General features: G+C 41.0%; 1 protein-coding gene across 8 annotated transcripts in view; it reads right to left on the minus strand.

Moving 5' to 3' along the window:
- Zfand6 (zinc finger AN1-type containing 6) overlaps positions 1–10620 on the minus strand; it is a 70052-nt gene that overhangs the window by 23992 nt on the left and 35440 nt on the right. For 5 of the 8 annotated variants that reach the window (XM_076546592.1, XM_076546599.1, XM_076546611.1 and 2 more), the window contains exon 2: positions 9490–9650. The exons of the other annotated variants lie outside the window; for them this stretch is intronic. The gene's annotated coding sequence lies outside the window, so the exon portion shown is untranslated. The remainder of the gene's footprint in view (positions 1–9489; positions 9651–10620) is intronic. 8 annotated transcript variants of the gene reach the window in all.

Below are 10620 nucleotides of genomic sequence, written 5' to 3' on the forward strand. Positions count from 1 at the left end.
TCCGAGCAGAAAGACTCTAGAGCAGCAGTTCTCAATCTTGGGTTGGGGCGGGGGTCGCATATCAGATATTTACATTACAATTTGTAACAGCAGCAGAATTATAGTTACGAAACAGCAATGAGATAATTTTATGGCTGGGAGGGTCACCACAACATGAGGTATTAAAGGGTTGCAGCATTAGGAAGGTTGAGAACCTCTGAATTAGAAGATCAGGGAGTTTGTCAAATAATGTCAAAAGCTATACCATGAAGTCTCACCAACACGACTGCCCAGACATGAGTTGAATAAGGATGACACCAATGGACATGCCAAAGTGGATGGAGGATAGGCCACAATGCCTCAACCGTACACAAAGAACTACAGGCAACTAAGAAATGGTGAGAGCAGAACAAATAGTCTTCTCCAAGAAAAAGCACACCAATTGGTTATTGGATACCATATGCCAGCTCTGAAACCGTATATACAAGTAATATCATATACACCAAGCAGGGTTTATTTAGGAATGAATGTATATGTGTGTCGAATGTGCGTGTGCATGCGCACATAACGAAGAAGCCATAAATTTGAAAAAGGTGGGGAGTAATATGGGAGGGTTTAGAGGAAGGAAAGGGAAAGGAGAAATGATGTAATTATGTTTTATGTTACAGTCTCAAAAATAAAAGGAAAAAAGTGTGCTGTTCTTTTTCTAAAGACATTTATTTTATGTATATAAGGGTATATATGTATGTAAGACATACTTCAAGTATGTCTGTATACCACTTTGCATGCTTGGTGCTAGTAGTGAGCAGAAGAGGTGTTGCATCTCCTGTAACTAGAGTTCAGGATGGCTGTGAGCCACTGCGGTGGTCTGAGTGAGAATGGCCCCATAGGTTCATTATTTGAATGCTTAAGTCACGAGGGAGTGGCACTATTTGAAAGGATTAGAAGGATTAAGAGGTGTGGCCTTGTTGGAAGAAGTGTGTCATTGGGGATGGGCTTTGGGGCTTAAAAAGCCCATGCCGGAGCCGGGCGTTGGTGGCGCACGCCTTTAATCCCAGCACTCGGGAGGCAGAGACAGGCGGATCTCTGTGAGTTCGAGGCCAGCCTGGGCTACCAAGTGAGCTCCAGGAAAGGCGCAAAGCTACACAGAGAAACCCTGTCTCGAAAAACCAAAAAAAAAAAAAAAAAAAAGCCCATGCCAGGCCCAGTCTGTTTGTCTCTGTCTCTTTCTTGGCCTTTGGATCAGCTACTGCTCTAGCACCATGGTGCCTCTATGCCTCCATGCTCCCCACCATGATGATAATGCACTAAACCTCAGAAACTGTAAGCAAGCCCCCATTTAAATGCTTTCTTTTATAAGAGTTGCCTTGGTCATGGTGTCTCTTCACCATGTGACTAGATTAACTACCATGTGGGTGCTAGAAACTGAATCTGAGTCTTTTGCAAGAGCAGCAAGCGCTCTTAACCATTCAACTATCTCTCCATTGTGGTGATATTTTAATTGTGCTGAAATGTGATTTTATTTGTATGTTAATAAATAAAGTTTGCCTGGAGACCAGAGGTCACAGCAAGCCAGCAACAGAAGTCAGGCGGTGGTAGCCCACACCCTTAATCCAAACACATGGCAGGTAGTCTCTGTGTGGTCAAGGACACAGCCAAGCATGGACAGAACCTTCAATCCCAGTACCAACCATAGAGACCTGGAGGTCTGAATAGACAGCAGTGACAAGGAAGTCATGTGGCTGGCTTAGAGCCAATGAGAAGGCAGAAAAGAAAGGTAATAAAAACACAAGTCAGACAGGAAGAAGCTCTCTCTGGGGAAGCTACTGCTGATGGTAAGCTAAAGCTAGTCAGAGTTATTGCTCTGATCTCTTTGGCTGTTACCTCTGTATTTGGCTCTGTGTTTCTTACTTAATAAGACTGTTTAGAAATTTGTCTACACTCCATCCCCAAAGAGCAGTTCCTAATGAAACAATAACATTATTGGCTTTATTAAATCTTGGTGCAGATTCTGCTTTAGTTTATTTCTCTTTGATCCTCTTTTATAGGAGTTCTGGAGTACTGGCACCTTGGAATAAACCCTTCCTCATGATAGTTTCCTGTCCATATGACACTGACAGAAGTCACCTTTGGACAGAGTTAAGTTTCATGGCTCCTTTTTCAGAGAACATATCTGCTGAGGAAACAGGCACTACAAACCCAGAGGCAGACTGTTATAGCTACAGATGCCTATCTATAATCAGCAGTGCCTTTCAGGATCAACTGACAGATAAATGATGGACAAATAACCTACCTGTGAGGACAGAGGGAAAGAATGTGACAGAAAAGGGAAAAATCAAATTCAATACACAAAGCACTTTTCCCCCTAGAGTTGTATTTGCAAGTACACTGGACTGATGTTGGCAAACTTTTCCTTTAAACACTAATAATAAGTATGGGGCTTTGTGGGTCATACAATCTCTATTGCAACTTTCCAGTTCTACCTTGGTAATGAAAAGAAGCCACACTCAAATGTTAATGAATGAGTGTGTTTACAATAAAAGGTGACTAAGAAGTATTTGGTTAGTGGGCCAGGGTCTGCCAATTCCTGTCCCAAGCTCAGTGTATCTAGCAGGTACTCAAGTAAAGCCTGATGAATACATGAATGCTTTCAAAAACTTGTTTGATTAAAAATGTTATTAGAAAAGACACAGCAAGACTTCTTGACAGCAAATCAGTTTTTCTTTTGTTACAGTTTTATTCAAGGATGATATGCTGACCTGTGCTGCCTACTGTTCTTCTGGTTATTATAATAGAAGTTTTATGCCATAGCTTCTGCTTGCAAGGATCAATGTAGAAATATGAGTGTGTGGCTGGGCAGTGGTGGCGCATGCCTTTAATCCCAGCACTCAGGCGGCAGAGGCAGGCAGATCTTTGTGAGTTCGAGGCCAGCCTGGTCTACAGAGCAAGAGCCAGGAAAGGCACAAAGCTATACAGAGAATCCCTGACTCAAAAAAACAAAAACAAAAACAAAAAAATCAAGAAAAAGAAGAAAAGAGAGTGTGACTCTGTGGTAGATCATTGGTTAGCATGGGATCAATCAACAAGGGCACAGATATCAGTGTCTGATTTTTATGTACCTAAAAAGACACAACATCTACCTTCAAAATCAAAACATCAACAAAGCCCACAAAGTGCTAACAAGTACCCAGAAAATTTAGAAATATAATCTTCTAACTTCAGAGAGGTTTTTGTTTTGTTTTGTTTTGTTTTTAGAGACCATAAAGACCACCACAGTGGCTGAGAAGAGTGGTAGAGTTCTTGCTAACATGCACAGACTTTGGATTTGCTCCCTAGCACCACAAAACAAGCAAGCAAATAACAAGTGCATGGCATTCCAGAGGCTGACTTTTCTTTTGGTGAAGATGCATTCACTTGAAGTAAGGGCTAACAAATATCCTGACAAGAGGCCTGACGACAATTTACTGCAGAAAAACTATATACGCAGGGCCAACTTTATATGCAGGGCAACACAGTGAAAAGGACAGACTGGCTTAATTTTAATGCCAGCTTTGATTATGACACTTTCTGCTGCTGAAACCAGGCCCCTCACATGGAGGTCGGTGTGATACCTGACTTTTCTACTTCATGGGATTCTCAGGAAGAGCCCATCAGGTGATGAATATGAAAACCACACCACAACATAAAGTAGTACAAAACCACACCACAACATAAAGTAGTACAAAACATAACGAGGAATGGGTGCAGTTATTAATCCCCGATTCAGCAAAGACACTGCATAAAAGGCCTGCTTGCCACATAATAGATCACTTGTTAGGAATTAGTTGAAAATGCCTCACTTCTACCTGAGATGATGTCAATTCCTTAGTCAGAAGTGTCAGGGAATGGTTCATAAAATGGTATATCAATTATTTTGCTAGCACAGACTTTCTAATTGCTTATACTGAGCATTTACCATTGCAGAAGGTCAAAAACAAGCACAGCCACACTCCATATAATGGCATTCAATAAATGACTAGTGGTTCCACAGGTTATACTGCCTGTTGATCCCACCGCTGTCTCAGTTTTCACTAGTATATGCTCATGTGTGTCCGCGGTTAACAGATGTGTGACGGAATTCTCCCTGGGGGAGAATTCTGTGTGTTTGGAATGGTGAAGTAACCTTAGTTATGTGCTTCAGATGGTGGAAATAACCTTAGAAACAGAATAAGGAAACATTGTTAAAAGTTTATTATCTACGCCAAGGAGGAGTTTGAAGTTAGATGATTAGGCATCAGGGAACTATCCCAACTTAACAATTAGAAGGAGCCTTAACAAGTACTGCTCACTACATACTACCATTTCTCTTACATATCTCATACTGCTTTGAAGAGCATTCAGAGTAATAAAGGTAGATGCTGCATGACATTAAAGTAGGTAAAAATGGCTCTCAAAGGGGAAACAGTAGGGAAAATAAACAAGTCAGAGATGGTGTCTGTAATGACCAATCTTCACTGTCACCTTGACTGTATTCAGAATCACCATGGACATAGACCTCTCAGTGTACCTATTATGAGGGTGTTTTCAGTGGAAGGAAGACCCACCCTGAAAGTGGGTAGAGTCACTGCATGAGTTCGGACTGACTGCATAAAAAGGAAAAAGCAAACAGAGCACAGCACACAAGGCTCTCTGCTTCCTGACTGTGGATACAATGTGACAACTGCTCCACACTCCACAGAACTGTCAGTCAAAATGAGCTCTCCTTAAGTTGCTTTTATCAATTTTTATAGAACATAAGACAAAGCATTCCTTCCTTCCTTCCTTCCTTCCTTCCTTCCTTCCTTCCTTCCTTCCTTCCGTCCGTCCGTCCGTGTATGTAGCCCCCCTGAGAGACTACCCCTGCTCCAATAGATGGCTCTATACCCACGCACATACTGGCAGTACTCAGTGGATTGAGTAGGTTTATAAAAAACGAAAAGGAACATGGGAGAGATGGTTCATCACTAAAATCATGTATTGTTCTACAGTTTGGTTCCCAGCAGTCACATCAGATAGCTCACAACTGCCTGTAACTTCAGCTCCAGGGACTTCAATGCTCTCTTCTGGTCTCTGTGGGGATCTGTCAGCCCATGCACATAACCATACACAGACACACAACACATACTTAAAAAGCAAACATTGGGTGATGGGGCACATAAAACTGGAAGGGAATAGTTGTGGAGAATGGAAGCAGTTGGAAGGAGGGAGTATGGATAGATTTGATCATTTATTTTCTTCAAATATTAAAATTAAATAAAAATTTAAATTTATATCTGTAGTAGTTTGAATGAAAATGCCCCTAAAGGATCATCAGGAGTGGCACTATTAGGAAGTGTGACCTTGATGGCGTAGGTGTGGCCTTGTTGGAGGAAGTGGAAGTAGGCTTTAGGGTTTCAAATGCTTCAGCCAGGCCCTGTGTATCTCTCTTCCTGCTGCTCTCTGCCAATCCTGATGCAGAACTCTCAGCTACCTCTCCAGCACCATGCCTCCCTGAATGATACCATGCTTCCTGCCATGATAATGGGCTACTCCTCTGAATGTAAGCAAGCCTCCAATTAAATGCCTTCTTTTATAAGAGTTTGCTGTGGTCACCATGTTTCATCACAGCAACAGTAAGACTGTATTACCTTTATTTGTATTTGTCCTGAGACCGGGAGGTGGGGAGTGGGGGGGGGCAGAGGGGGGTGGGAGTGGAACGGTGGGGAGAGGAAAAAATGTGTGCCATATAGCACATGTGTGGAAGTCAGAGGACAACTCCTAGGAATCAGTTTTCTCCTTGCACCATGTGAGTCCTTGGGATCCAACTTAGGTTGTCAGGCTTAGCAGCAAGTGCCTTTACTTGCTGAGCAATCACAATTGTCCAAGGATTCTGAGCCCCCCCCCCCCCAGAAATGAGAAAAGCAACTAACCAATATACTGTTCACTAAATAAAATGCAGTAAGCCTATAGGATCTACTTGCTAATTTGAAACCAGTTGATGTTATTCTTCCCACCAGTTAGTATGAAAAATAATGAGTACTTAAGAGGCACAATATTCTAAAGAAAAACAAATTACTCAGGAGAAATATACTTTAACCTTCATCCATATAACACAAGTGCACTTCATACTGCTTGTAAGTAGAAAAGAATATGCTATGATCAACAATACCTATTAAATAAAACATGGAACTCTAGGCTTGTTTTCTGCTATTATTTTCCCAACTACACATCTATAGTATCATAACTAACTTCAGAAAACAGCCCATCCATCAGGAGCCAGAATTACAAACTAAAAATCTTAAAAATACAACATTGTGCATAGCTTTTGCGAATATTATCACTTAGGTAATTCCTCATCAGGTTTATGTGGTCAATGTTTTGTTCTATCAGGAGGGGGTTGGGCGGATAAAGAATACTGAACAGTAGGGCGGAGTGCACCAGAAGACATCTCTAAGTCCAACAGTTCCTTTTTGGTATTTTTAAAATGCCCAATTTCTATTAAAGATCTTATTTGAACAAAGGAGTTCAAATGGCTACAATGCATTTGGCAGCACTAGTCTATGTCCCTAAGAGCCAACCCAGAACAACAGCAGGCTAAGCTAAGGAACGGTTAACAGTCATCAACACCTTAGAGCGTAACAACACCATCAGACCAATTAGACAGCCACCCTGTTTCTCAATTGACATGTTTTTCATACACCAGTTCATCAATTCACCAAAGTTTTCCAGACTTTACCACTAGATTAAAAACCGGTAGCTACACAGAGAAACCCTGTCTGGAAAAAACAAAAAAACAAAAACAAACAAACAAACAAAAAAAAAAAAACAGAGCTAGGCTTGGTTGTTCAAGCCTGTGATCCCAGCACTTAGGAGGCTAATATAATAAGCTAGGAAAGTCAGGAGTTCAAGGCCAGTGTGGGCTCATGAAACCTGCCACCCCTTGAGGGAGAAAAAATGGCCAGAGACATATAACTCTTTCCTAAAAGGTCCAAGGTTCAAAAATTATTTCAAGGCTGGAGAGATGGCTCAGAAGTTAAAAGCACTAGTGTGCTGCTCTTGCAGAGGACCCGGGCAGTGGTGGCGAATGCTTTTAAGCCTAGCACTTGGCAGGCAGAGGCAGGTGGATCTCTGTGAGTTTGAGGCCAGCCTGGCCTACAAAGAGAGTTCAGGACAGCCAGGGCTACCCTGTCTCAAAAAACAAAAATAACAACAAAAAGTGTGTGAAATGGGTGGATACTGGCAGCAGGTCAAGAATGAGAGGACAGGTGCGTGAAGGTCATCACTCCACTGTGCTTGGGATGTTTCCTATGGTACTCTAGCTGAATATGTTCATGATTTCTGAATTTTTAAGCTTGGGTTGATGAGAAATGGCTCAGTGGATAAAGGAGCTTACAGCCAACCTGAATTAGATCTCCAGGACCCACACAGTGGAAGGAGACAGCGGAGTCCCTCAGTTGTCCTGTGCTCCACACTCACATTGGGGCAAGTGTGCACATGCATAATGCAAACACACACACACAAATAAATGTAACTTTAAAGTCTATTATTTGGGGGCTGAGAATGTAGCTGTGATAATACTTGCCTAGCATGAATGAGACCCCAGGTTCAATCCCCAGCACGACAAAAACTAAGAAAACTCAACTATTACTTTGAAGATTTATATTTCCTAGTATTATTACTTTTAAAGAAGAAAAAGAGGCTTAAAGTATTAATGATAATCCATTGCAAGTGCTGTGTATCACTGAACCTTACCACTGTGTTAGATAGAAAGTTATTGCTGCGTTTTACAGAGGCACGGAAGGGTTAAATAATTCCTCACTATCACCTGGCTGTTATTAGTAATACCTAGGATGTGAGACCAGGACAGCCTGACTCTATAGTGTTGGCACTTAGCCACAGCCACTGGCTCTCATGTAGCCAGAACTCCATCTTAATCATGCTGAATAATAAATGCAGACGCAAAAGAGGCCAAAATTAATGTATAAATCTAGGTAAGAGGGACCTGGATCAACAAGCCTACACACCTTCCTGATAAGGTAAAGGGCAGAGTAGGGTAGGGCAGACAGAGAGACAGAGAAGAACAGGCACATCCTCCACACAGACCTTCTGTTGAAGTAGACTGCGAGGCTCCTTAGCACTGCCCTGCACACCCTTGACAAGAGTACTACAGAGCAGAGACTCACTTCAGAGTGAGAGAAGCTGGAGAGATCCTACCATCCATTTACCCAGATACTTGACTACCATAAGCCTTCTAGCTACCAGGCTTCCCTTTCCTACAGTCTCCTTTCTGCCTAATCTGACCAAAACTTCCATAAGTTGGTCCCAAAGGCTTCTTTCACTTTGAATTTTATTTTTGACTCTGAGAGGAAAGTGTGTTCTGATTTGTGTGTATGTGTGTCTTTAAAGAGCAGCACCAAATTGATCTTGGCTTTACAAGTGAAGTGCCAAACAACTGGCTAAAGAGTAAAACTGCCTGTTCAATAACCCAGAGCACCAGTAAAGAGAGGCTTGTCATTCTTAAAGGGTCACACCTCTGAACTTCTCAGACATCACATCTGTGTATCCCCTGACCAAAGAGTGGGCAAACAGAAGTCTGCACCTTCAAAGGAGTATCTATATTCAAAGTGTAGTCTTCACTGCTTGCTGCGTCTTCTTGATCCCTGCTTTCAAGTATAGTCCACTTGTGATATTAAAGAGAAAGTAACTCATCTTAAATGCAAACACAACAAGCAAACAGCCTCGGTCGCTCTATGCGACACCCACAGGCTAACCGCCCTGCTCCATCCCTCATACTTCCAACAAGTCATATGTACACACCACTCATTCTTCTAAAGAGAAGGGAGTCCAAAGTAGAGCTTCATTCTGAAAATCCATCAACAACAACAAACTGAAGCAGAGAAAAAAAGGTGACTTCCTAAGAGGATTCTTGAGGTGATAACTTTAGGAAAAGAAAGGAAAATCTCTTTCCCTGTCACTATGAATTTATCTTGTCCAAGTAGTGTAATAATAGAGTACATTACAACATTTCAAACTGCATTTAAGAAGTAAGCATTCCTTTAATTTCAGGTAATGCTCTCTCTAAATTATTAAATTATCCTACACAGAGAAACCCTGTCTCGAAAAACCAAAAAAAAATTTATTAAATTATCAGGGACAATTTTCCATACCAATTTCACAAATTCCTAAAAGAAATTTTATGGTTGGCTGAGATTAACTCTAAAATAAACAATCTAAAAAATAATCTTTTGCTTTAAAACAAGAAAATTAGTCATGCATATTCTAACTCTTAGGATAATCTTAAAGATGTGTGGTCACCAACATTGTGCTACTGTAAACAATATCTTATGACTAAACATCTACTACCCACTCCACCCCTCAAATCCTACCCACCAGAAAAATAAGACTTTAAAGTCTTATCATGCTGACTTAGGTGTATCCTCACGTACTTTAGATTTTTTAAAAATTAAGTTCTATGTTCGTTACATAAGGTTACAGGCTTAAGTCTCTACTCACACAGTTGAGGTTGATGAGCAAACAGCTGTCCTGTGTCTTGAGATAGACATTAGCTTCCTGCCTTTCCTATCCTCATAAGCAGCTACTTAAAGTTTGAGTTTTATGCAAGAAAACATTTTAAAGCCTTCAGTGTTTTACTGCAGCAGACTTCAGATTCATTCCTGTAACACATTTAACATGAAACAGAGTTGAGACAGTTAAAACTTATCATGTAAATTTATCATATTTTAATCATCTAAAAGTTAAAGGAATGCTTTCACTATTTCAGTGACACAAACAGGGTAGTAACAACCATAACCTACCACTTTTTCTACACAGGGCCATAAGCTATGTGAACCAGGGTTACTTTTCATAATCATTTGATCCAAAGTTAGTTAAACTAGGTAGTCTTCAATTTTTCTGAAGTTTAGCAATTTATTTAGAATACCTGCCACAACTTTACAAGTGGTGGATGGAGGGTCTTCTTCAGTTCTCCAAGGACAGCTCTGTCCCAGCTCTTAGAGAAAGAGGTCCTAGTCCTGCTGTGACAGCAGAAAAGTGCTAGCTGACATGTGCTGTAGGGACCTGCAGCACAGGTCCCCAGATTCTGTCTCTACAGTACCACCACTGCTGCAGACTAATCAGATCCTACTCAAACTGAACTTGCAAAACATAAAACCAAAATGTTTAGAAATTAGGAAGTGATTACAGTTAAGATAACTCCTATCTGCATTTCATTAATGTATATACACAGGCAGCCATGATAACATTTTGTACTGTAGAAACAAATAGAAATATTTTAGTTTAAAGATTCCACTTAAAAAAATTATACTCCTAGATAAAAATGATGTTTGTAGTATTTAAAAATTTGATGCAGGGACTAGTAAGATGAGTTAGCTGGTAAGGGCTCTTGCAGCCAAGCCTGAGACGAGTTTGATTCCTAGAACCCACCCACTGGTGGAAAGAGGACTGACTCAAGTTGTTCTTGGACCCCCACATGCATGCCAGGGCACATATGTACCCCTCTCCTACCCATGCCCCCCACAATAAATAAATGAATGTAAAAAAAAAACTGATGCAGAGTACTCTTAAATAGTATTACTGCCCATATATTTATTCAATCTATTTTTAAAATTCTGGCCTCACTGCTGT

The sequence above is a fragment of the Peromyscus maniculatus genome, chromosome 1, assembly GCF_049852395.1.
Source record: "Peromyscus maniculatus bairdii isolate BWxNUB_F1_BW_parent chromosome 1, HU_Pman_BW_mat_3.1, whole genome shotgun sequence".
Classification (NCBI taxonomy): domain Eukaryota; kingdom Metazoa; phylum Chordata; class Mammalia; order Rodentia; family Cricetidae; genus Peromyscus; species Peromyscus maniculatus.